We start from the raw sequence: 21022 nt of genomic DNA, 5'->3' as shown, positions 1-21022 counted from the left end.
TACAGAGTTCAGAACTTTTATTTACTTTTAAAGATTTTATTTTTTAAGTAATCTCTACACCTACCGTGAGGCCCAAGCTCACGGTCCTGAGATCAAGAGTCGCACGCTCCACCGACTGAGCCAGCCAGGCACCCCCAGAGTGCATCACTTTTAAGTTAGAGGAAATTCTTTCTATTTTTCAATTCTGGAATGCCAGCAACATGTTTCCCAAGACAGGCCCGTCCAGAGCCTTCCTACTCACCACTCCCTTCTACCCACAGCAGTGGGCATGGATGGAATCCCAGCCACTCGCTTCCTCCAGAGTGACAGTTCCAACCTGTGGGAGCCATGGAGTCTTTGCCAGAAGTCTTTGAAAGCATTAAAACGAATGTGTCACGCCTATGCCTTCTACTCATTTTTGGATGTACACTGATGCTACCATCATGCACTGATTTCTCTGGTAAGTGTTCGTGTGATTCTTCTAGCTTTCTATGCATTTTCTCAGACAAGGGACCCTCCAAGCGTAACTACTTTCATGTAACCGGGTCAGCACCAGAGCCGGCCACAGTGAACCTGGCCACCACCACAAGTCAACACTTAATCTTACGGAATTATTTACTAGTTTAGTGGCTGTAAATGCAATCTTTGTTTCTTTGCCAAGAAGCCAACATGAAAAATCTTAGACTTATCTTTTCAAAGCCTGAAGCAAAAGATTTCTAAAAAGTTGATACTGAAAGAAGTTATTTGCTTAAGGTTTTAGAGAAAGATTTTCCTCAATAAATTTTTGCTTGCTATACTTGAGGAGCAACTTATATGAAAGATACAATAGTTTAAAAAAAGATGAATTACAATACTATTAAAATGCTTCTTGGTTTATTTTTCAATCTAGTTATGTGAATGCCTATTTTATACACAGAGACAGATACAATTTTTTTCAAATCTTTTCAGAAAAGGACTCACTCAGGTAAATATATTGGTATAGGACTATAGGTTCAAGATCTAAAAATAGTAGGAACACTGAAAAAGCAGACTGTGTAAAAATAAGAATTATAAGGAGAAATAAAAACACAACTCCAAGTATTAGTAATATAACATTAGGTTAGAGCACTAACATGCACACACACACACACACACACATAAAAATAATGTTATAATTACAATGGGTATTTGATGAAAGCTTATTCAATAAAAGACTGGTGTCATTACTTGACCATTCTGACACCATTAAGACACCAAGGAAGTTAAGAGGGTTACAGAAAGTATGATCTACCCATAAGATAAGGCATTTTAGGAATTTCTAGGTGCTCAGACACATATTTTATGAGTTTATACTTTGGACCAAAATATAGACTGCAAGATTTAAAATACATTTTTCTACAGACATATAGCTATTATCTATGATTTTTATTTATATCCCCTAAATGCCATTATCTAAAACAACAATTTATATCCTAACACATTCCAGTATATATAATCTAAAATTGTTTCTTATGCTGTTAGAACTCTTGAGAGTTAGCATGAGCTATAAATTTCTTTCAGAAAATGACTTATTACCTAGCCCATTAAAGTAAAAATACATACATGCCCTACCAATACTTTTGAAAATGAAAATATTCAGTGCTGGTAAGGATGAAGATTGACAGGCACCCTCATTGTAATTCTCTCATGAGAATGCAAGGATTTAAGTGTAAGGATGTTCATTTCTGTACTTTTCATAATAATCAAAGCTGAAGCACAGGAAGCAATCAGTAACAGGAGCAGTTAAATAAATGTGGCATATCCATGTCAGAGAAAAATACGAACTTATATCCATAGGATAAAAAAACAGAACTTAATAGAACTGAATAGAATATGGAGAAATGCTTATGATATATGCATCACATTAAGTGAAAAAAAAAAAGCAGGATAAAAACCCCTATGTATTGCAAGAGTTTATACTTGTAAGTCTATGTGCTTCATATGAAATATGTTTCAGAAAAAAACTTGAAGAAAATAACAAAATATTACTAGGGCTATTTCTGTGAAGTGAGGAGTACTTTAATTTTTTTCTTACACTTTGCTGGATTTTCCTCCGATGAGCCTTTATCACTTTTAAATATGTTTTATTTTATTTTGAGAGAGGGAGTGTGAGTGGGGAGAGAGGCAGAGGGAGAAAGAGAAAGAGAGAGAGAGAGAGAGAGAGAGAGAGAGAGATTCCAAGCAGGCTGCATGCTCAGTGAGGAGTCGACACGGGGCTCGAGCCCACTACCCCAGGATCATGACCTGAGCCAAAAATCAAGAGCCGGACACTTAACTGACTGAGCCACCCAGGTGCCCTGAGCATTTATCACTTTTCAAATACATATAAAAGAGGCATTATTTTAAGTACAAGGTAGCTGACTGACAATCAGGGCACCCTTGATTCTGTAGTTTGTAAAAAGTCACAGCAAGTTGCTAAATTGAAGTCGGCTTCTCCTTGGGCTGCTCCTGCTCACTTGAAGAGACAACTGAAAAGGCCTGTTTTAAGGGCTTTGAGACATTCTTTTTTTTTCTTAATGTTTATGTATTTTTGAGAGAGAGAATGGGGGGGGGGGGGCAGAGAGACAAGGGGACAGAGGATCCGAAGTAGGCTCTGTGCTGACAGCAGAAAGCCCCATGTGGGGCTCAAGCTCACAAACCATGAGATCATGACCTAAGCTGAAGTCGGATGCTCAACCGACTGAGCCACCCAGGCACCCTGGCTTTGAGACATTTCTTAAAAGATTTTATATCTTTGTGATGGAAAAAGGGGAACTCCTGTGCACTGTTAATGGAATGTAAATTGGTGCAGCCACTATGAAAAACACTATGGAGATTCCACAAAAAACTGAAAATAGAATTACCACAGGATCTAGTAATTCTATTGCTGGATGTTTACCCAAAGAAAATGAAAACACAAATTGGAAAAGATATATGCATGTCTGTGTTTACTGTAGCATTATTTACAATAGCCAAGGTATGTAGCCCAAGTGTCCACTAATGAATGGTTAAAGAATATATATAAGTGAAATATACAATATATACAATGAAATATTACTCAGCCGTAAAAAGGAATGAGATCTTGCCAGTCGCAACAACAAGGATGGACCTAGAGGGTCTTATCCTAAGTGAAGTAAGTCAGACAGGAAGACAAATACCATACGATTTCACTTACATGTAGAGTCTAAAAAACAAAACAAATGAACAAACAAAAAATAGAATCATACTCATAAATACAGAGAACTGGTGGTTGCCAGAGGGGAGGGATGTTGAAAGGATGGACAAAATAGGTAAAGGGGATTAAGAGATACAAATTTCCACTTATAAAATAAATAAGTCATGGCAATGAAAAGTACAGCATAGGGAATATAGTCAATAATACTGCCACAACTTTGTAAGGAGGCACATGGTAACTATACTTATTGTGGTAACCACTGCTTAAGGTACAGACTTGTTGAATCACTATGCTATACACCTGAAACTAATGTAACACTGTATGTCTGCTATACTTCAAGAAAAAATAATTTTAAAAAAGATATCATACCTTCAAAATATAGGGAACCTGATTATGTAGTAAATAAAATTAAAATGTGTGTTATCTTTACCCTATGGAAGCATAACAATAAAATCTTTTATTTTTTAATTTTTAAAAATTTTTAATGTTTATTTTTGAGAGAGAGAGAGAGAGAGAGAGAGAGACAGAGCGTGTCTCAGAGAGAGACAGGGGAGGGGCAGACAGAGAGGGAGATGCAGAATCTGAAGCAGGCTCCAGGCTCCGAGCTGTTAGCACAGAGCCTGATGCGGGGCTGGAACTCACGAGCTGTGACATCACGACCTGAGTCAAAGTTGGACGCTTAACCAATTGAGCCACCCAGGCACCCCAACAATAAAATCTTTTATTCAAACTCCCTCACAAAGGTGAGTTTGGGTTCCATTTGTCCAATAAACACAACTCCACATAAATTATCTTAAAACAGAATTAAGAAGGCACTCATAATAGCTGCAGAAGCTTAACTATGCTGGAGACAGGCCTTGTTTACCTTGGGGCCAATTCTACCTTAACCTTGTCCCTAAAGTACCCAGTGCAGTTACAAGAGAAGAATTTGCCACATGGCTCATAGGGCCCCACTCCTCCACTGTTCCGGGGTTCCGGGGTTCCAGGGTTCCAGGGTTCCTCTGCTGGCCACGTCCCTACTCTGCACCCCATGGGCAGAAGGGCCCATGGGGAGGCAGCTTGTGGAAAGCAGAGGGCACCGAGCTGTGCAGTGGATGTCTGTCTACAGAGCCACACAGGCAGCTAACTACCACCTCAGGCTCCTTACTCACTTTCCCTTGGCACAGTTAACCCACAAATCAGGCTTGTTGAGACAACACCAGTTCCTCTTTCTAGTTCTCCTTTTATCCTCCACAAAGCCACGCCAGAGCTCCCTCTGGCCTCTGCTGACTCATGAGGGCCATCTCCCACTCTACCCCAATCCCACTCTTGGCCTCAGATCAAAGCGTACCCTCGGAGTTATTCAAGTTGGACTTTCCGGTTTTCTATTTGCAAAATGTTCTCTGAATTTGTCTTCTCAAACACACACCGCAACAAATGTCAAAAAAGGTGTCTTAGCCCTCCTTTATTCAATCCTCTCTCCATACCTCTGGAATATGGTTTTTCTCAGAGCCTCAATTTCACTCCATCTGGCCCATCCTCTCCCATTCCACCCCTCCGCCGCTGCCTAAGTGCAGCTGCACCACCAGAACCTAAGGTAATACAGGGTTCTCCTTCACATCTCTGAGCCTCAAACCTCCCTTCCACACAATCATCAGCACATCCCCTGCTTAGCTGCATTTACATGACATTAGACCAAAGCGGAGGGAGGCTACATTTAATACAACACTCTGGGTAGTTTTTGTGGGTACTGAGGTAGAGGTAGGGGTGTGGGTGTGCTGGGAGCTATTTAGAGCCACAGACTAGCAAGACAAGTTTCAATATCTATAGCAAATACATATTAATATATAGGCTCAAGGTTTAGTTGTTTAACATTTCAGTTATTTGTTTTGGTTTGGTTTTCTGCTTTGGTCTCTGCACCAATAAATCATTGTCGTAACAAATGACTCTGAGAGTTTCCAAAAGCTTCCTGGCCAACTAAATTAAGACAGTGCCACTTCGCAAAGTGATAAATAAGTGTCTTCTAAATACGGAGAATGAAAACCAACTACAAAGCAAATGTTAACTGAAATCATCGCTAGGGCCAAGTACTACACACAGTGTGTCCTTCGGGATTTAGGGCAAAAAAATTCAGGCTATACAGGCCCTTTTAAAAACCCAAACAAAAAAAAAAATAAATAAAAATAAATAAATAAATAAATAACCCAAACATAACCTCATAAGGAAAAAAGGAAAGCACCCTCTTTCCATCACCCCATCCCACTTCCTTCAAGTAGTCAATGTCAATGGTTTGCGGACAATGAGGCGTATGTGTGCCTGTATGTACCGTTAAGTATCTGCATATAAATTTTTTTCAAATGCCTTTTTCACTTAACTGTATCTTGATTCTCCCCAAGACAATGTATCAAAGTGGCTAACAGACACATTTACATTCATTCCATCTCTCCCTTTCCCTACAAAGCAATTGCTAAGTCAAGACTTACTGAATATCAAAAGAAGTAAAACAAAAAATCCTGTCTGCCTAAAACTAAATTTATCTTTGGTCACTTTCATGTACTTACACTTGCCTTCAACCTAAAAATGGTGAGAAATGGGTAAATATATTTGCATTAATATGCCTGCAATATAAATATTGATCTTACATAGAAAACTGTTACCATATGTAATACGTGTACATTGAAATGTAGCTAATTTTCAAAGGCAGAAAGCAAAAGAGGGCACCCGCTTAGGTGGTGAGGCCCAATGGGTCCTGAATAAGGAGGCACACGGCGTGGAAACTTCCCAGGCTTTGGAGCCAGAGACATGGAGTCAAACCTAATTCCACCTCTCACCGATTATGTGGTTTGTGTACATTCCTTAACTCTTCTCAGCTTCCTTTTCGTCACTCACAATGCTGGGGAAAAGACTCATCTCTCAGAGATCTAGAAATTAAGTGTGTAAGATTGTGTTTTGAACATAGTTAAGTTCTCAAAAAATGCCTTATTACTGTCAACAATCCAGATAGACTTGGCGATCCAATACCTTGTACCACCGAACACATGCAAACCTTGCTGTTTTATCTTTGTGTTTTAGTTTGCCTTATTTGTATAGAAACAGAGCCTAAATTACTGTAAACATGCCTAGTAGCTTTAATGCCTTATTGAAACAGGATCCTCTGTCCTACTCCCCCAGTGTCATGCACTGGGCTAAACAGCAATGTCCCAGCCTCCTCCTAAGCAATCCTAAATTTCACTTCCAACCTGTGATAAACACAAGCCATCTGACTATCACTAAATAACTGAAAATATCTTGCATGTCTGCTAATGACCAGCAGCTTAAGGTGTCAAAAGTCAATCTTCCCAATGACTAGGGTTCCTATATCCTCTTCTTTTAGTTAACAAACCATCGATGATGCATACACCTTTACTGGCTAGCTCCCAGTGTCTTAGGGAAGGGATGCCCTGCAGACAGCAGGAATCTACTAAATACACATATGTTGTTGGTTAACTGTCCACCCACCCCTTATATCCATCTATATAGAAAAGGCTGGATTTCCACAAAATCCTGAACTTCTAGAACAATTAAAGGCAAACCTGGCCACCACACCATCCAACCATCTCCTTCTACATGTGAAAAAACTGAGGCTGGGGAAGATGTGATGTGCCCAAGGACATACAACTATGTAGACACCAGTAGGAATTAGAAACTCAACGCCTTAATTTAAGATTTTTTCTTACAACAATTAGGCAGGGTTTTTGTCTGCTCCAGGAGCTCTGTAAGATGTTTACTAAATATTTTTGGATGAAAAGGAAATGTTTGTGGCTGTGAATGTGTATGGGAGAGGCAAAATGCACCGTGTACCTGCCTTAAGGGTAATTAACCCACCGGTCTCTACGTGGGGAAGAGGTAGATGAAGGGGTAAGTTGCGTTTGAAATTTTTCAGTATCCTACTTAAATTTAACAGCGAGCTATGTAGGGAATAAATAGGACCGAGAAAGGCTAGTAACCCCCATTAGCACCTCCAAGAGCTCTAGGGACATGTTACACCATGTTAGACTTTAGTTAAGTAAAGAAGCAGGAGGTGGTAGCAGGCCTGGGGTGGGGTGCGGGGGGGGGGGGCGGGGGAGGTATATTTTTGTATTTTTTCACCTGGGGAATCAGACGCTGTCAATTTCCTCCCTGCACACGGGTGGCCACGTTCTTTCACTGGGGCCGTCTGGAGGTTCTCGCCTCCTCCTTTCCCCCAAGGATGTTTATGGCAAGGGCGCCGGAGGGAGCGGGCGGAGAATGGCCTGGCCTTCGGGGCCCAGCCCTCTGCCTGCACCCCCACCCCCACCCCCTGCTGCTGCCTGCGCCCGGCTAGGGCTCCCTCCGGCAGCGCCTTTGTTTTCCCTACTCCAGTTACGTTTGCGGAAGTGCTGCCCGCGCCGGGCGCCGGGGGTGCCGGCTGCTGCCTCCCCAGCGCCCTATAAAGATGACAGCCGACACAGAAGCCGAGGGGAGGGAGGCTAGGAGGGAGGGAGGGAGCGACGGGCGAGCGGGACTGGGAACCGAGACACCCACACCTGCCCGCCCCGGGAGCAGCGCCTCCGAGGCCCCCTTCCCCCGACAGCAGGTGTGCGCGCGCCGGAGGGGGGCTCTCCGCCCTCAGGCCCGGCCCCCGCAGGGGAAAGCTTGGGTGGGGCTGCTGGGCCGCCCTCGCCGAGCGCCCCCTCCCCGCGCACCGGGCCCCGACTCACCTGCTGCGGGCGGCGCTGGCGTTCAGCTGCGCGGGGCGCGGGGAGCCATCTCCCCCCGGCGCGGGGCGGCGGCTCGGGGCGCCGGGGCGGCGGCTGTCGGGGCGTCGCGCACCATCTCGGGCGGGTCGCTGGCTCCTCGGGGGCTGCGGCGGGCGGGACGCGGCCGAGGGATGCGGGCCGATTGGGGCGACCCGCAGCGGAGAACCGAGCGCACCCTCCGGGGCGACCTTTCCTCCTGCTCCTCCACGACCGGGTGCCTCCGCCGCTGGCTACCAGCTGGACCCGCTTCAGGGCTGAGCGCCGAGCACCCGCCGCCAGGTGCAGCGCTCCGCCTCCTGCGGCGGCGGCGGATGCGTCGGCAGCCGCTCCTCCCGGCCTCCCGCCCGCCCCGCCGGCCCCGGGGGACCCCCGGAACCAGCCTTGCCGGGGAAGCGCGCAGGGCTGGGGAAAGCAGACGCAGGTTCTATCCCGGCACCCCAGCCGACCCCACCCCGCCCCGGCTCCCTCCCCAGGCTAATGATGCAGGCCTCGCTCCCGGGGGAGGGTGCGGGGAGGAGATGGCGGCCTGCTTGGGAATCTACATCCTTGGCGTTTATTGAGCGCTTATTAAGCGCACAGTGCTGACGCTCTTAGGGAGCTATCTCAGAGCCTCTGGTCCCGAGCGTGGCAGACTGTCCTCAGTTGACCAGGGAGAGAGGAAGGGGGCAGGGGACTGGAGGCAAACGGCGTGGGTTTCTGGACTCGCGGGGGTAGGATACACCGGAGCTACATCAGCGTTTCAAATTAGGAAGGTGTTACTGAGTATCTGGCGCGTTGCTGAAGGAGGTAACCGCGCGTGTCGCACTAAGAACGTAATGCAAGTTGTATTTCTGGTTAGACCCGCTGGGAAGGTGGGGAGAGTGGAGTGGTTGTAAAAGGTAGCATTCCCTCTGTAAGTATTTTTGTGAGCCCGTGATGGGCTCTGGGGGTGCCACGTAGCGTTCGCAGGGAGCTTCTGGTCTTGTCCTGGCAATAAACAACAACGATAATGGCAACTTACATTTATGAACATTTCTAATATATGAAACACTGTTTAAGGGCCATTTAACCTTACCATAGTCCTAAAGGTACAGATAGTACTATTACTTAGAACTGATAAAACCGAGGCTGAAATTTAATGTGACCTATCCAAAAATCACTAAATAAAAGGGAGAAAAGTCTTCTTTCATTTCCAGGATTTAACCACGAAATCCTATTGATAAGAAATGATGAGAAACTTTGGGATTTGAGGTCCCTATTTAGAGATAAATTAATGAAACAAAATTACGAATGCAAAGTCACTGTAGCCCCTCCTGGACCCCAGGAAGGGTTCTGAAGCCTAAGCGACATTAGCCTCATGATAAATCTAGTTGCAGTACTTCTGCAGAAAAGCAAAACAATTAAAGGCAGTGAATGCTGAAATTGCAAATGAAAGAGATTAGGTGGTTGTTAGAGAATGAGATATTTGGGTCTAGCATGGCCTTTAGACAGCTTCCTACTGCATTATTGGAACAGACAGCTCACAAAGTATCCAGTTGGTAGCTATCTTGATAGAATTACCATCCTCTTCTGTCTAGCTATTAAAGAAGCAACCTTAAAAAGTGGGGAGAGGAAAGTGAACAGATTCCACATCTAACACCGCTCACGTTCTCTCCTACATATGGAAGGAGGGGGAAAGGAGAACAGGAACAAATTGTAGGAAAATAGGGTAGTTCTTAAACCAAAGATGCTCAAAGGCAGGTCCATGTTGAAAAGTGAAGCCAAATCATCCTAGAGATGTAAGCTGGTGTTTCTATTTCAAATAGGACGGGATAGCCTCAAGGGTCAGCATAGCAGAAAATCTTGTTTTCATTGGCCCTGTTTGGGCGGGATTTTTTTTTTTTTTTTTCCTGGCAGCCCCTTCCCTTTTCAGTATAAGATGCACACATGCACCAAAGAAAAGTGATCTGCTACCCTTCATCTCCCTACCCCGTGGGGTACTGAATGGGTGTGGTGGTTAGCTTCCAAGTGCACTGCCGGGTGGGCTATCCCAGAGGTCCCCGCACAGAAAGGTTCCCCAAATTAAGATGTTGATGTCACATGCTTTTTGAATCAATTTACAATACAGGGTAAGAAACCAGGGGGAAAAGGGAGGGTAGATTAACACACTTAGGATAGGGTACACGTGAGGTGGTATGTTTTATGAAATGTGCCTTTCTCTCCCCTTCTCTCCTTGATTCAGCCTTCCTTGTGTTGTTGCTGGGGTTACAAGGACCATCACTGAGGTGCAACAAGGGGACTTGACAGATAGGAGATGGCTGGTGCCAGAGCCAACATATGCTTTCTGTACTAAGGCACAGGAACCAGGTGCCTGGCCACCGTTCCTGCTCACCATTTAGCCTGACCAGTAGCTGTGGCTTTTAACTGCATTTGTCAGGCAAAGAACAAGTGGAAGCCATGCAGGTATTACCAGTGAGTGGTGATTTAGCCTTTTTAACCATTTTAATGTATTATTCCTAATATTGAGTGTCTCATGTGCTTCCTGAAGGTTTAATGCATCAAGAGTATTTGGTGCGTACTTGGACCTTCTATCCTTTCCTCTACGTTCAGTTCACATACATACTATGTACTTTCTCTCACAAACTATTTGCTTCTACTTCAGTTTTATATTTCCCCCTTATAATGTTTGTGTCTCCTAGTTCCTTTGGCAGAATTTATTATTCTTAAATAACAAAGCAAACACATCACTATATGTGATAATAATAATAATAATAATAGCTAATACAGGACTTACCCTGATGCCAGGCACTTTCCATATATTCATTCATTTAATTCTTACACGAGTCACATACAAGTAGCTACTGTTATTAGCCCATGTTACAAATGAGAAAACCGGTGCCTGCAAAAGTTAAGTGACTTGACCAAGGTCACACCACTAAGTGGTGGAATCCACATGCAAACCAAGGTCATCCAGCTTCAGGGCCCCGGCTCTTAACCAGACCTTCTTCTTCACTCTTAGAAATATTTAGAAATACCTATATTCACATGTGGAGGGTTGGGGGTTTTACATACATGCAAATGGTGTCATCTGCTTTTCTCTGTCCACCTGTTAGCATCGTTGGACACAACAGTAGTCCCCTTATCAGCGGTTTTGCTTTCCTGAGTTTCCATTACCCAAGGTCTAACCAAGGTCTGGAAGCACATGATCCTTAATAGTAGCCTATGGTACGTTGCAACGCCTACATCGTTCACCTCACTCTGTCTCCTCACTTAGGCATTTTATCATCTCTCATCATCACAAGAAGGGTGAGTACCACCCAATATTTTGAAAGAGAGACCACATTCACATAACTTTTATTACAGTATACTGCTCTAATTGTTGTATTTTAGTATTGGTTAATGTTGTTTATCTCTTACTGTGCTTAATTTATGAATTAAACTTTATCATAAATTTGTATGCATAGGAAAAAACAAGAGTATAGAGTTTGGTACTATCTGCGCTTTTTTTTTTTTTCACCACTTTTTTTTTAAGTTTATGTATTTATTTTGAGAGAGAGGGAGAGTAAGGCAGAGAGAGAATCCCAAGCAGGCTGTGTGCTGTTAGCACAGAGACAGATATGGGGCTCTATCCCATGAACCGGGAGATCATGACCTGAGCCTAAATCAAGAGTCAGATGCTTAGTTGACTGAGCCACCCAGGGCCCCCATCTGTTTTTCAAGCATCCATTCAGGGTCTCAAAGTTTATCCCCTGTCGCTAAGGGAGGACCTACTGCATTGACTATTCCCTCCTTGAAACTCTCCCTTCCTCTGATTTTTGTGACCCACATCCCCTGGGTTTTTCTTTTCCTCTTTAGCCACTCCCCTTTGTATACAACACTTGTCTTTTGTTCTAGGCCTTTCTTTCTTCTGTTTTTTTGTTTTTGTTTTTGTTTTTTCCCTGTGCTTGCTCTTCCCTATTCTCTGGGGCAGCTTTTCTCCTGAGTGCCAGATCCATGTGGCCAGTTGTCCAGTAGGTTGTTTCACAGGCCCTGAGTCCCACATCAGCCCTTCGTTGGCTTCTGCCCCTCCCCACTCACACTTACTTCTGGATTCCCAAATGGTCATCCACCCAGTTGTACCGGCGCCTCATACTTGACGCCCCTTTCACCCTTACCCTCATACTCACTGTATTCGTTTCTTATTGCTGCGATACTAAATTACCACACACTTAGCAGATCAAAGCAACACAAATTTACTGTCTTATAGTCTAGAAGTCTGAAGTCCAAAATGGGTGTTACTGAGCTAAGATCAAGGTGTCTTCAAGTGTCTTCCATCTGTAGACTTTACAGAAGAACCCCCTGCTTTACCTTTGCAGATTCTCAAGGTTACTCACATTCCTTGGCTTGTGGAAGGAGCCTTCCTTCCATCTTCAGAGCCCCCGACTCTAACTTCTGCTTCAGTTGTGACATTGCTTCCTGGCTCTGACCTTCCATGCCTCCTTCCTTTAAGGACCCTTGTGATGACACTGGGTTCATCCTGATAATCCAGGATAGTCTTCTCCTATCAAGAGCCTTAACTTTTTTGTTTTTTGAGTTTTTATTTAAATTCCAGTTAGTTAACATACAGAGTAATATTAGCTTCAGGTGTAGGATTTAGTGATTTATCACTGGCATATAGCACCCAGTACAAGTGCCCTCCTTATTACTTATCACCCATTTGGCCCATCCCCCACCCACCTCCCTTCTGGTAACCATCAGTTTCTTCTCTACAGTTAAGAGTCTATTTTTTTTTTAAATTTTTTTTTCAACGTTTTTATTTATTTTTGGGACAGAGAGAGACAGAGCATGAGCGGGGGAGGGGCAGAGAGAGAGGGAGACACAGAATCGGAAACAGGCTCCAGGCTCCGAGCCATCAGCCCAGAGCCTGACGCAGGGCTCAAACTCACGGACCGCGAGATCGTGACCTGGCTGAAGTCGGACGGTTAACCGACTGCACCACCCAGGCGCCCCAAGAGTCTATTTTTAAGAGCCTTAACTTAATCACATCTGCAAATTCCTTTTGGCCTTGTAAGGTGACATATTCACAGGTTCCTGGGATGAGGACGTTGGCATCCCTAGGGGGCAATGACTTTGCCTGCCACACCCAGTCAACACCAAGCCCTCTGGAGACCATCTTTCAGAATATCTCAGGAATTTGTCTTGTGTTTTCTATCCCTGTTTTAAGCTCATCCATGAGGTTCTCTCCTCTACCTTATAATAACCATTTATTGGGCCTCTTTGCTTTAATGTGTGCTCTCATCCAATCAGTTTTCCTATTGCAACCCAAATAATGTTTAAAAACATCTGACCTATGTCACTTCTTTGCAGTCCCACGGTGCTGCATAATACCATGGGAGACCACTCATATTGTGTCAGGCCTCCTGGATGTGCTACCAGCAGACCTTACTCCTCTACTTAAATCCCATCCAAAGTCCCTTGACTGTAACAAAGAGATTCAAAATTCTAGTAGTTAAATATGATTAAAATTTTTTTTTCTCATGTAGCCATCTATAAGTAGGCAGGCCAAGGTTATTAGTGTGTCCCCACCATCCATACAACACGTGGATTCCATCTCTCCAAGGTGACTCCTTTAGGTCCCACCATTCCCAGTACATGGGATGGGGAAGCATAAGCCCAGTCACTTAAAGGGAAGCCCCAGTGTTTGTACACATCGTATCCATGCATTTCCCCTTGGCGGAAATGGTCACATATCTACATCTAGGTGCAAAGGAGGGAAGTCTAGTTTAGCTGAGCAGCCATATGCACAGCTAAATTCTATTACTACAAAAGAAACGGTGAGTAGATTTGGGAAGTCAATGAGCAGTCTTGCACAGGCAGGAAAACAAGGTACTATGCAAAAGAAAAATGGAGGGGTGTAATTTAGATTGGAGGATATGAATGTCCTCTGAGGAAGTAGTAAACTAAGACCTGAGGAGAGGGCCGGGAAGAGTTCTGGGCAGACCTTGCCCCACAGAATGGGCACCTCTGAGGCAGCAAAGAGTTCAGCTTTGGTGTTTATAGCAGCACTTTCAACGATAGCCGAATTATGGAAAGAGCCTAAATGTCCATCAACTGATGAATGGATAAAGAAATTATGGTTTATATACACAATGGAATACTACTTGGCAATGAGAAAGAATGAAATATGGCCTTTTGTAGCAACGTGGATGGAACTGGAGAGTGTTATGCTAAGTGAAATAAGTCATACAGAGACAGACAGATACCATATGTTTTCACTCTTATGTGGATCCTGAGAAACTTAACAGAAGACCATGGGGGAAGGGAAGGAAAAGAAAAAAGTTAGGGAGAGAGCCAAACCATAAGAGACTCTTAAAAACTGAGAATAAACTGAAGGTTGATGGGGAGTGGGAGGGAGGGGAGGATGGGTGATGGGCATTGAGGAGGGCACCTGTTGGGATGAGCACTGGGTATTGTATGGAAACCAATTTGACAATTTCATATTTTAAAAAAAAAGTGAGTGGGGAGCTAAAGGTAAATGTCAAGAGATTAGGTTGGAGAAGTTGGCCAAGGCAGTTTAGGCAGAAACCTGTGCCTCCTGTTAAGCATTTTGGATTTCAATTTACATTCAATGGGATCCATTGAGGGACATTTAAGAGGTCTGATTTGTACCTTTAAAAGATCCAGAAGTGGCTATTATGTGAAGAATGGCACTGAGAGGACAGAAGGAAGTGAGACTCATTTAGAAAACAGCCATTGGTGAAAAGAGAGATTAACAGTAGCTTAGAGCAGAGTGGTAGCGATGGGGCTGGAGAAAGTGGATGGATTTGAGACAGAGTGTTTGGAAATGTATCAGCACACTTGGTGATGTTTTGGGTGTGGGAGGCAAGGGAAAGGAGGCGGCAAGGATGACTCACAAGTTTCTGGCTCACGCGAACTGGGTGGATGGTGATAACCTTTACTGAGAGGGAGAAGACTGTGGGAGGAGCGGGTTGGAGGGAAGAAAAGAAGAGTTCACATTTTGGCATACTGCATTGAGATGCTTGTAAGACATGCAGGTGGGACTGTGAAGTAGGCAATTAAATATATGAGTCTAAAGCTCAAAAGAGAGGGCTGGACTCAGCAGGTATCAGCACTGAGGTGCTGTGTATAATCATGGGAATGAAGGGGATCACCTGGAGAGAGAATATATGCGAGAATCTTTGGAAAAGTCAGTTGGTGTGGGAGGAGGGACAAAGAAGGATCAGCCATAGAAGGAGGAGGAAATTCAGAAGGGTATTGTCACTGAAGCCTAGAGAAGTTTTTTTTAAGCAGGATTGAGTAGATACCACTCCAGCTTCCTTCCTTCAGATGCCATATAAAAAACATTATATCCCTGTAGACTAGGCTTTTTGCCCTTTAAGGGCTTCATGTACCTGGTGCCTTCTCTAATACGGCACTTACAAAATAGCATTTTAATGACTTGTTTGTCTTCCATGGTGGACCATGAGCTCCTTAAAAACCGGGAACAACGTGTCTTGTTCGAGAGTTTTATTATTTGTGTTAGCATAGTAACAGTCAACATATGGTGGTTCAAACACGATGAAAGTGTTTCCCTCCCTTATAAAAGTTTACATAAATAGGTGGCTCAGTGGTGTTGGGGACCAGGAGGTTTTTGTTCCTTTGATCTTATTGTTCCATCACTTTCAACATAAAGCTCTCATCTCAAACTCCAGCATGCCTTCTCCAACTCTTCCCATCGTATTCACATTCCAGTCATTGGGAAAGAGAAACAAGAAGGGGAAGGCATGTTCCTTTCTTTTAAGAACATGGCTAGAAGGTACATATTACACTTAAATCCCAGTGGCAGAACTCAGTGTTCAGCCATATCTAGCTGCAAGGAAGCCTGAGAAATATAGTCTTTAGTGGCATATGCACAGATTAAAATTCTATTACCATGACCAGTGGACAGAATAGATACTAGATGCAACTAGCAGCCCTCCCATACCCCTGTTACTGCATCACAGAAGCTGACTCGTAGAATTGGCTTGTATGAGCATAGAGAAAGGTGGGAGGATAAACACCAAGCTTTGGAGATTGGTGGTCTCATGTGGGAGGAAACGGAAGGGCCATGGAGGGAGAGGTGATAAATATTTGTCAGATAAATGGATGATAATAAATGTATAAATTATGGGTGACAAGTGTGACGAGGTTGGTTCCTTTTAGCTCCCGTTGCCACCATCCCTTCTTTCCTTGGCTTTGGCTTCATGGAGAAAGTGCTATTTATACTAGATTCAAAAGATGGCTGGGGTGCCTGGGTGGCTCGGTTGGTTGAGCGTCCAGCTCTTGGTTCTGGATCAGGTCATGATCTCATCGTTTCATAGTTTCAAGCCTTGTGTCGGGCTCTGTGCTGGCAGTGCCTGCTTGGGATTCTCTCTTTCTCCATCTCTCTCTGCCTCTCTCCCACTCTCACTGTCTCTCTCAAAAGGTAAATAATTTAACCCACTTATCTATATGTATCTGTATTTATTTATTTTTTTTAAGTGGCCTAAAATATAAATAGGAAAGATGGCTAACTTCTAGAAATCCTTTATTCTGGTATCTTTTTGCTTAATTCTCAGAATTTTCCAGGTGGGTAAGCATATCAACCTACAAATAATGATACTGTAGTCTCTTTTCCAATATTTATATCTGTTTTTGAAAATATCATTACATTGATGAAACAATCATAAATACTCATGATGATCAATAGTTGTCCCCTTGTGTTATTACTTTTTTTTTTACTATGAGGGCCCCTCTTGCTTCACTATTGAGAATAAGACTAGCTAGTGCTTTGAGGTATATAATTTTTCATTAGGTTACTAAAATATCCCTCTGTATATTTATCAAGTTTAAATAAGAGTTTATGACATAGTAAGAGTTTTTTAAATTGTAATAGGTGTTTGAATGTAATTTTCTTCATGTATTTTCAAAGATGTTTTCTTGTCTGTTCACAATCCAGTAGCACATCATCATCATATGTGTTTGTTAGACAATAATAAATTCACTGTAGTGTAGCATAAAGTTAAGCCCCAGATATACAAGGAAACATAAAATTCAGGTCTTTTCCATCAAGAGGCTTGTGATTTACTTACTAGCAGAGACATGGCTTAAAAAAGATTGATTATAGGGCGCCTGGGTGGCGCAGTCGGTTAAGCGTCCGACTTCAGCCAGGTCACGATCTCGCGGTCCGTGAGTTCGAGCCCCGCGTCAGGCTCTGGGCTGATGGCTCAGAGCCTGGAGCCTGTTTCCGATTCTGTGTTTCCCTCTCTCTCTGCCCCTCCCCCGTTCATGCTCTGTCTCTCTCTGTCCCCCCAAAAAATAAATAAATAAACGTTGAAAAAAAAAATTAAAAAAAAAAAAAAAAAGATTGATTATAGGGGCACCTGGGTGGCTCAGTCAGTTGAGCGACTGACGTCGGCTCAGGTCATGATCTCACGGTTTGTGAGTTCAAGCCCCGCATCGGGCTCTGTGCTGACAGCTCAGAGCCTGGAGCCTGCTTCTGATTCTGTGTCTCCCTCCCTCTCTCTGCCCCTCCCTCACTCATGCTCTGTCTCTCTGTCTCAGAAATAAATAAACATTAAAAAAAAATCTAAAAATAAAAGATTATTATAGGAGGTAGCATATCCTATGGGTGGCACACAGATTAACATTTCAAAAATATCACTTCCATCTTGTTCCTTTCCAATTAAGAAAAATTCATTAGATTTTTTTTTTAATTTTTTTTTAACGTTTTATTTATTTTTGAGACAGAGAGAGACACAGCATGAACGGGGGAGGGGCAGAGAGAGAGGGAGACACAGAATCGGAAGCAGGCTCCAGGCTCTGAGCCATCAGCCCAGAGCCTGACGTGGGGCTGGAACTCACGGACCGCGAGATCGTGACCTGAGCTGAAGTCGGCCGCTTAACCGACTGAGCCACCCAGGCGCCCAAAAATTCATTAGATTTTTATGGCTTAATGCATAAAGTTCCAAATTTTTCACCACCTTCAATCAAACACTAAGTCTTGCCAATTTTATTTCCTTGTCATTTCTGTAACATGCTTCATCTTGCCCATCCCTACCTATACTACTCTAAGGTCTTCATGAAAAAGTGTCCAAAATGGCTTCCCTGTCTCCAGCCTTGAAAATCTGTCCAACACAAACCAAGGCACTAAATGTGGATCACAGTTACATAATTTTTTAAAAGTATACTTATTTCTTAATCTTTTTTAAAAAAATCATTATTTTATTTATTTTTTGAGAGACTGTGCATGCACACAAGCAGGGGAGGGGCAGAGGTAGAGAGAGAGAGAGAGAGAGAGAGGGAGGGAGGGAGAGAATGAGAGAATCTTAGGCAGGCTCCACGCCCAGTGCAGAGCCTGATGCAGGGCTCAATTTCATGACCTCGAGATCATGACCTGAGCTGAAAGCAAGAGTTGGTTGTTTAACCACTTGAGCCACCCAGGTGCCCTTTATTTCTTAATATTTAAATTTTTTTCTTAGAGTATATGACCTGTAGAAGGTCATAAGGATACAAATTCAATAAACCATAAGAGTAAAATTCAGTAATTTATAATAAATGTAATAACAACTCTGTGTTATCACTACCACTAGCAGGAAATTGAATATTACCAACACCTCAAAAGGTCCCCCTGTAACCCTTACAAATTACTACCCCACCCTTCTCCCCAAAGGTAACCATCATTCTCATTTGTAATCCCACAGATTTTTGTTGCCTGTTTTAGAACTTTATATAAAAGGAATCAACGTATGTAGTCTTTTATATTTGATTTCTTTTGCTCAAAATTACATTGCTGTCTGTAGTTACTTCATTTCCAGTATACAAAGATGCCACATTATTTTTTTTTATTCTTCAGTTGCTGGACATTTGGATTATTTACATTCCTTCACAATTATAAATAATGCTGCTATGAACATTGCTGTACTTGTTTTTTGGTTCACATATATATGAATTTCTATCCTATATACCTAGAAGTGTAATTGCTAAATTATAGAATATGTAGGTTTTCACCTTTATTAGTTAGTACCAAAAAGATTCCCAAGGGGGTTGCAAGAATGTATACTCCTTGCCCTGACTTGGTATTTTCAGTCTTCTTTTTTTTTTTTTAAATCTTTTATTTTGAGATAAATTTTGAAATAAATTTATACTTACAGGGAAATTATAAAAATAGAACAGAGAGCTCAACCAGCTTCCTCCAATGCTAGCATCTTACATAATGATAGTACAATGATCAAAACAAAGACACTGACATTGCTGAACCCTGATACAGATGCTATTTGGATCTCACTGGTCTTTCCACCAACATCCTTTTTTCTGTTCCAGGATCAAATCCCGGATTGTACATAACACTTGTGTCTCCCTAGTCTCCTTCAATCTGTGATTGCTGCTCAATTTTCCCTGTTCCTTCCTTTACCTTGTTATTAGTACTAGGATACTAGTCAGGTAGTTTATAGAATGATTCTCAGTTTAGTTTTACTGATACTTTCTCATGGTTAGAGTGAGGCCATATCTTTGGAGGAAGAATGTCACTGAGGTATGTGCCCTTCTCAGATCATATCAGGAAGCACACACATCCTATGATGTTAATCTTGATCCCTTGAGAAGGGTGATGTCTACTAGATTTCTCTCTTTCACTTTCTAATCAACAGTATTTGGAAGGAGACACTTTGATGCTTAATGCAAATATGTCATTTCCTCTTAAACCTTTGTTCATTCATTTTAGCTTCCACTGGTTGTTCCTACTGGCAGCTTTTATTACTGTGATGTTCTAATGGCGATTTCCTATTTTCCTTATTACCTATACACTTATTAATTGGAATTCTCTTGCAGAAAAAAGTTTTCCCTTCTTCTCCACTTATTTACTTATTTATTTATATCAGTATTGACTCATGGATATTTATTCTATTCTTTGACTTAAAATTCAATTTTTTCATTATTTATTTTCATTCTCAAATTGTTCTGTATTTAGCCATTGGGTATTCTTTTCAGGTTGACTTCTGTGATTTTTTTCAGGGTGGAATTTGAGTATAATTTATTATTTACAGCATAATTTTAAACATATAAATAACCATGAAGTTCGGCAAAATATTTTCTAAAATCAGTCCTCATGTTAGTTGCTTCATAAGCCTATTTTTTTTAATTGTGGTAAAAAATGCATAACATAGAATTTACCATTGTAAATATTTTAAGCACATAGTTTGGTAGCATTAAGTGTGTTCACATTGTTGTGCGACCATCACCATCATCCATCTTTATAACTGTTTCATCTTCTGAAACTGAAACTACAAACATACTAAGCAATAACTTCCATCTTCTCCTCCTTTCAGACTCTGGAACCCAACATTCTACTTTATGAATTTGACTACTCTAGGTACTTTATATAAGGGAAATCATACAGTATTTGTCCTTTTGTGTCTGGCTGGGTTCACTTAGCATGATTTTCTCAGGGTTCATCCATGTTGTAGTGTGTGTTGAAATGTCTTTCCTTTATAAGGTTGACTAATATTCCATTTTAGTATATACCACATTGTGTTTATTTCTGTGCCTATTTATTTATTTATTTATTTATTTATTTATTTATTTATTTTTAGGAGCTTCGGCATCACAAGATGCTCTAGACCCATCTCACGTATTCCAGCACTAGAACCAACTTCTCCAAAGAGCTGTCTTTTTGTTGAAGGATGGTGTTTAGAAACCAACTGATTGTGGCCATTATAACTGGGATATCACTGCTTCTAGGCCCTATCAGTGGACGGAGTAGGAAATGTATGTATGTTTACTAATCCATTTATCCATACATGTCTGCATTTATTTCTGTACCTGTCTAACTGTATATATAATTAAAAACAAAACAGCACATGAGTTCATACTGATACTTTCAATTCCAATCCAGCTTATTTATAACTATTTGTGCTTATTTATAACTTTCTTTGCCAGCGAGAAACCTGGCTTGCTTTACCTACAAGAGACTTACTTATTTATCCCAAATCAGTATGCATGATTCAAATAGTTTAAGTAGTTTCACTAATACCCCAGAGAAGTAAGCTTACCAACTAGAGTACAATGTGTGTGTGTGTGTTTTAATGTTTATTTATTTTTGAGAGAGAGACAGACAGACAGACAAAGAGACAGAGCACGAGGGTGGGGAGGGGTAAAGAGAGAAGGAGACACAGAATCCAAA

General features: G+C 42.3%; 1 protein-coding gene and 1 long non-coding RNA gene across 5 annotated transcripts in view; one reads left to right on the top strand and one right to left on the bottom strand.

Moving 5' to 3' along the window:
- Window positions 1-8198, bottom strand: part of MFSD6 (major facilitator superfamily domain containing 6) — a 78582-nt gene extending 70384 nt beyond the window's left edge. For both annotated transcript variants that reach the window (XM_045480535.1, XM_045480537.1), the window contains exon 1: window positions 7849-8198. The gene's annotated coding sequence lies outside the window, so the exon portion shown is untranslated. The remainder of the gene's footprint in view (window positions 1-7848) is intronic.
- Window positions 7506-20803, top strand: LOC123599230. 3 transcript variants are annotated; one of them, XR_006713056.1, is made up of 3 exons: window positions 7506-7724; window positions 10088-10308; window positions 20433-20803. It is a non-coding gene; the product is annotated as an uncharacterized LOC123599230 (long non-coding RNA). The 3 variants fall into 3 exon arrangements; XR_006713054.1 differs by lacking the exon at window positions 7506-7724 and adding an exon at window positions 8345-8673; XR_006713055.1 differs by lacking the exon at window positions 10088-10308.
- Window positions 20804-21022: the final 219 nt, after the last annotated feature.

This window comes from Leopardus geoffroyi, chromosome C1 (assembly GCF_018350155.1).
Source record: "Leopardus geoffroyi isolate Oge1 chromosome C1, O.geoffroyi_Oge1_pat1.0, whole genome shotgun sequence".
In the NCBI taxonomy this organism is placed as follows: domain Eukaryota; kingdom Metazoa; phylum Chordata; class Mammalia; order Carnivora; family Felidae; genus Leopardus; species Leopardus geoffroyi.
This window is presented reverse-complemented; position numbering and strand designations above follow the sequence as displayed.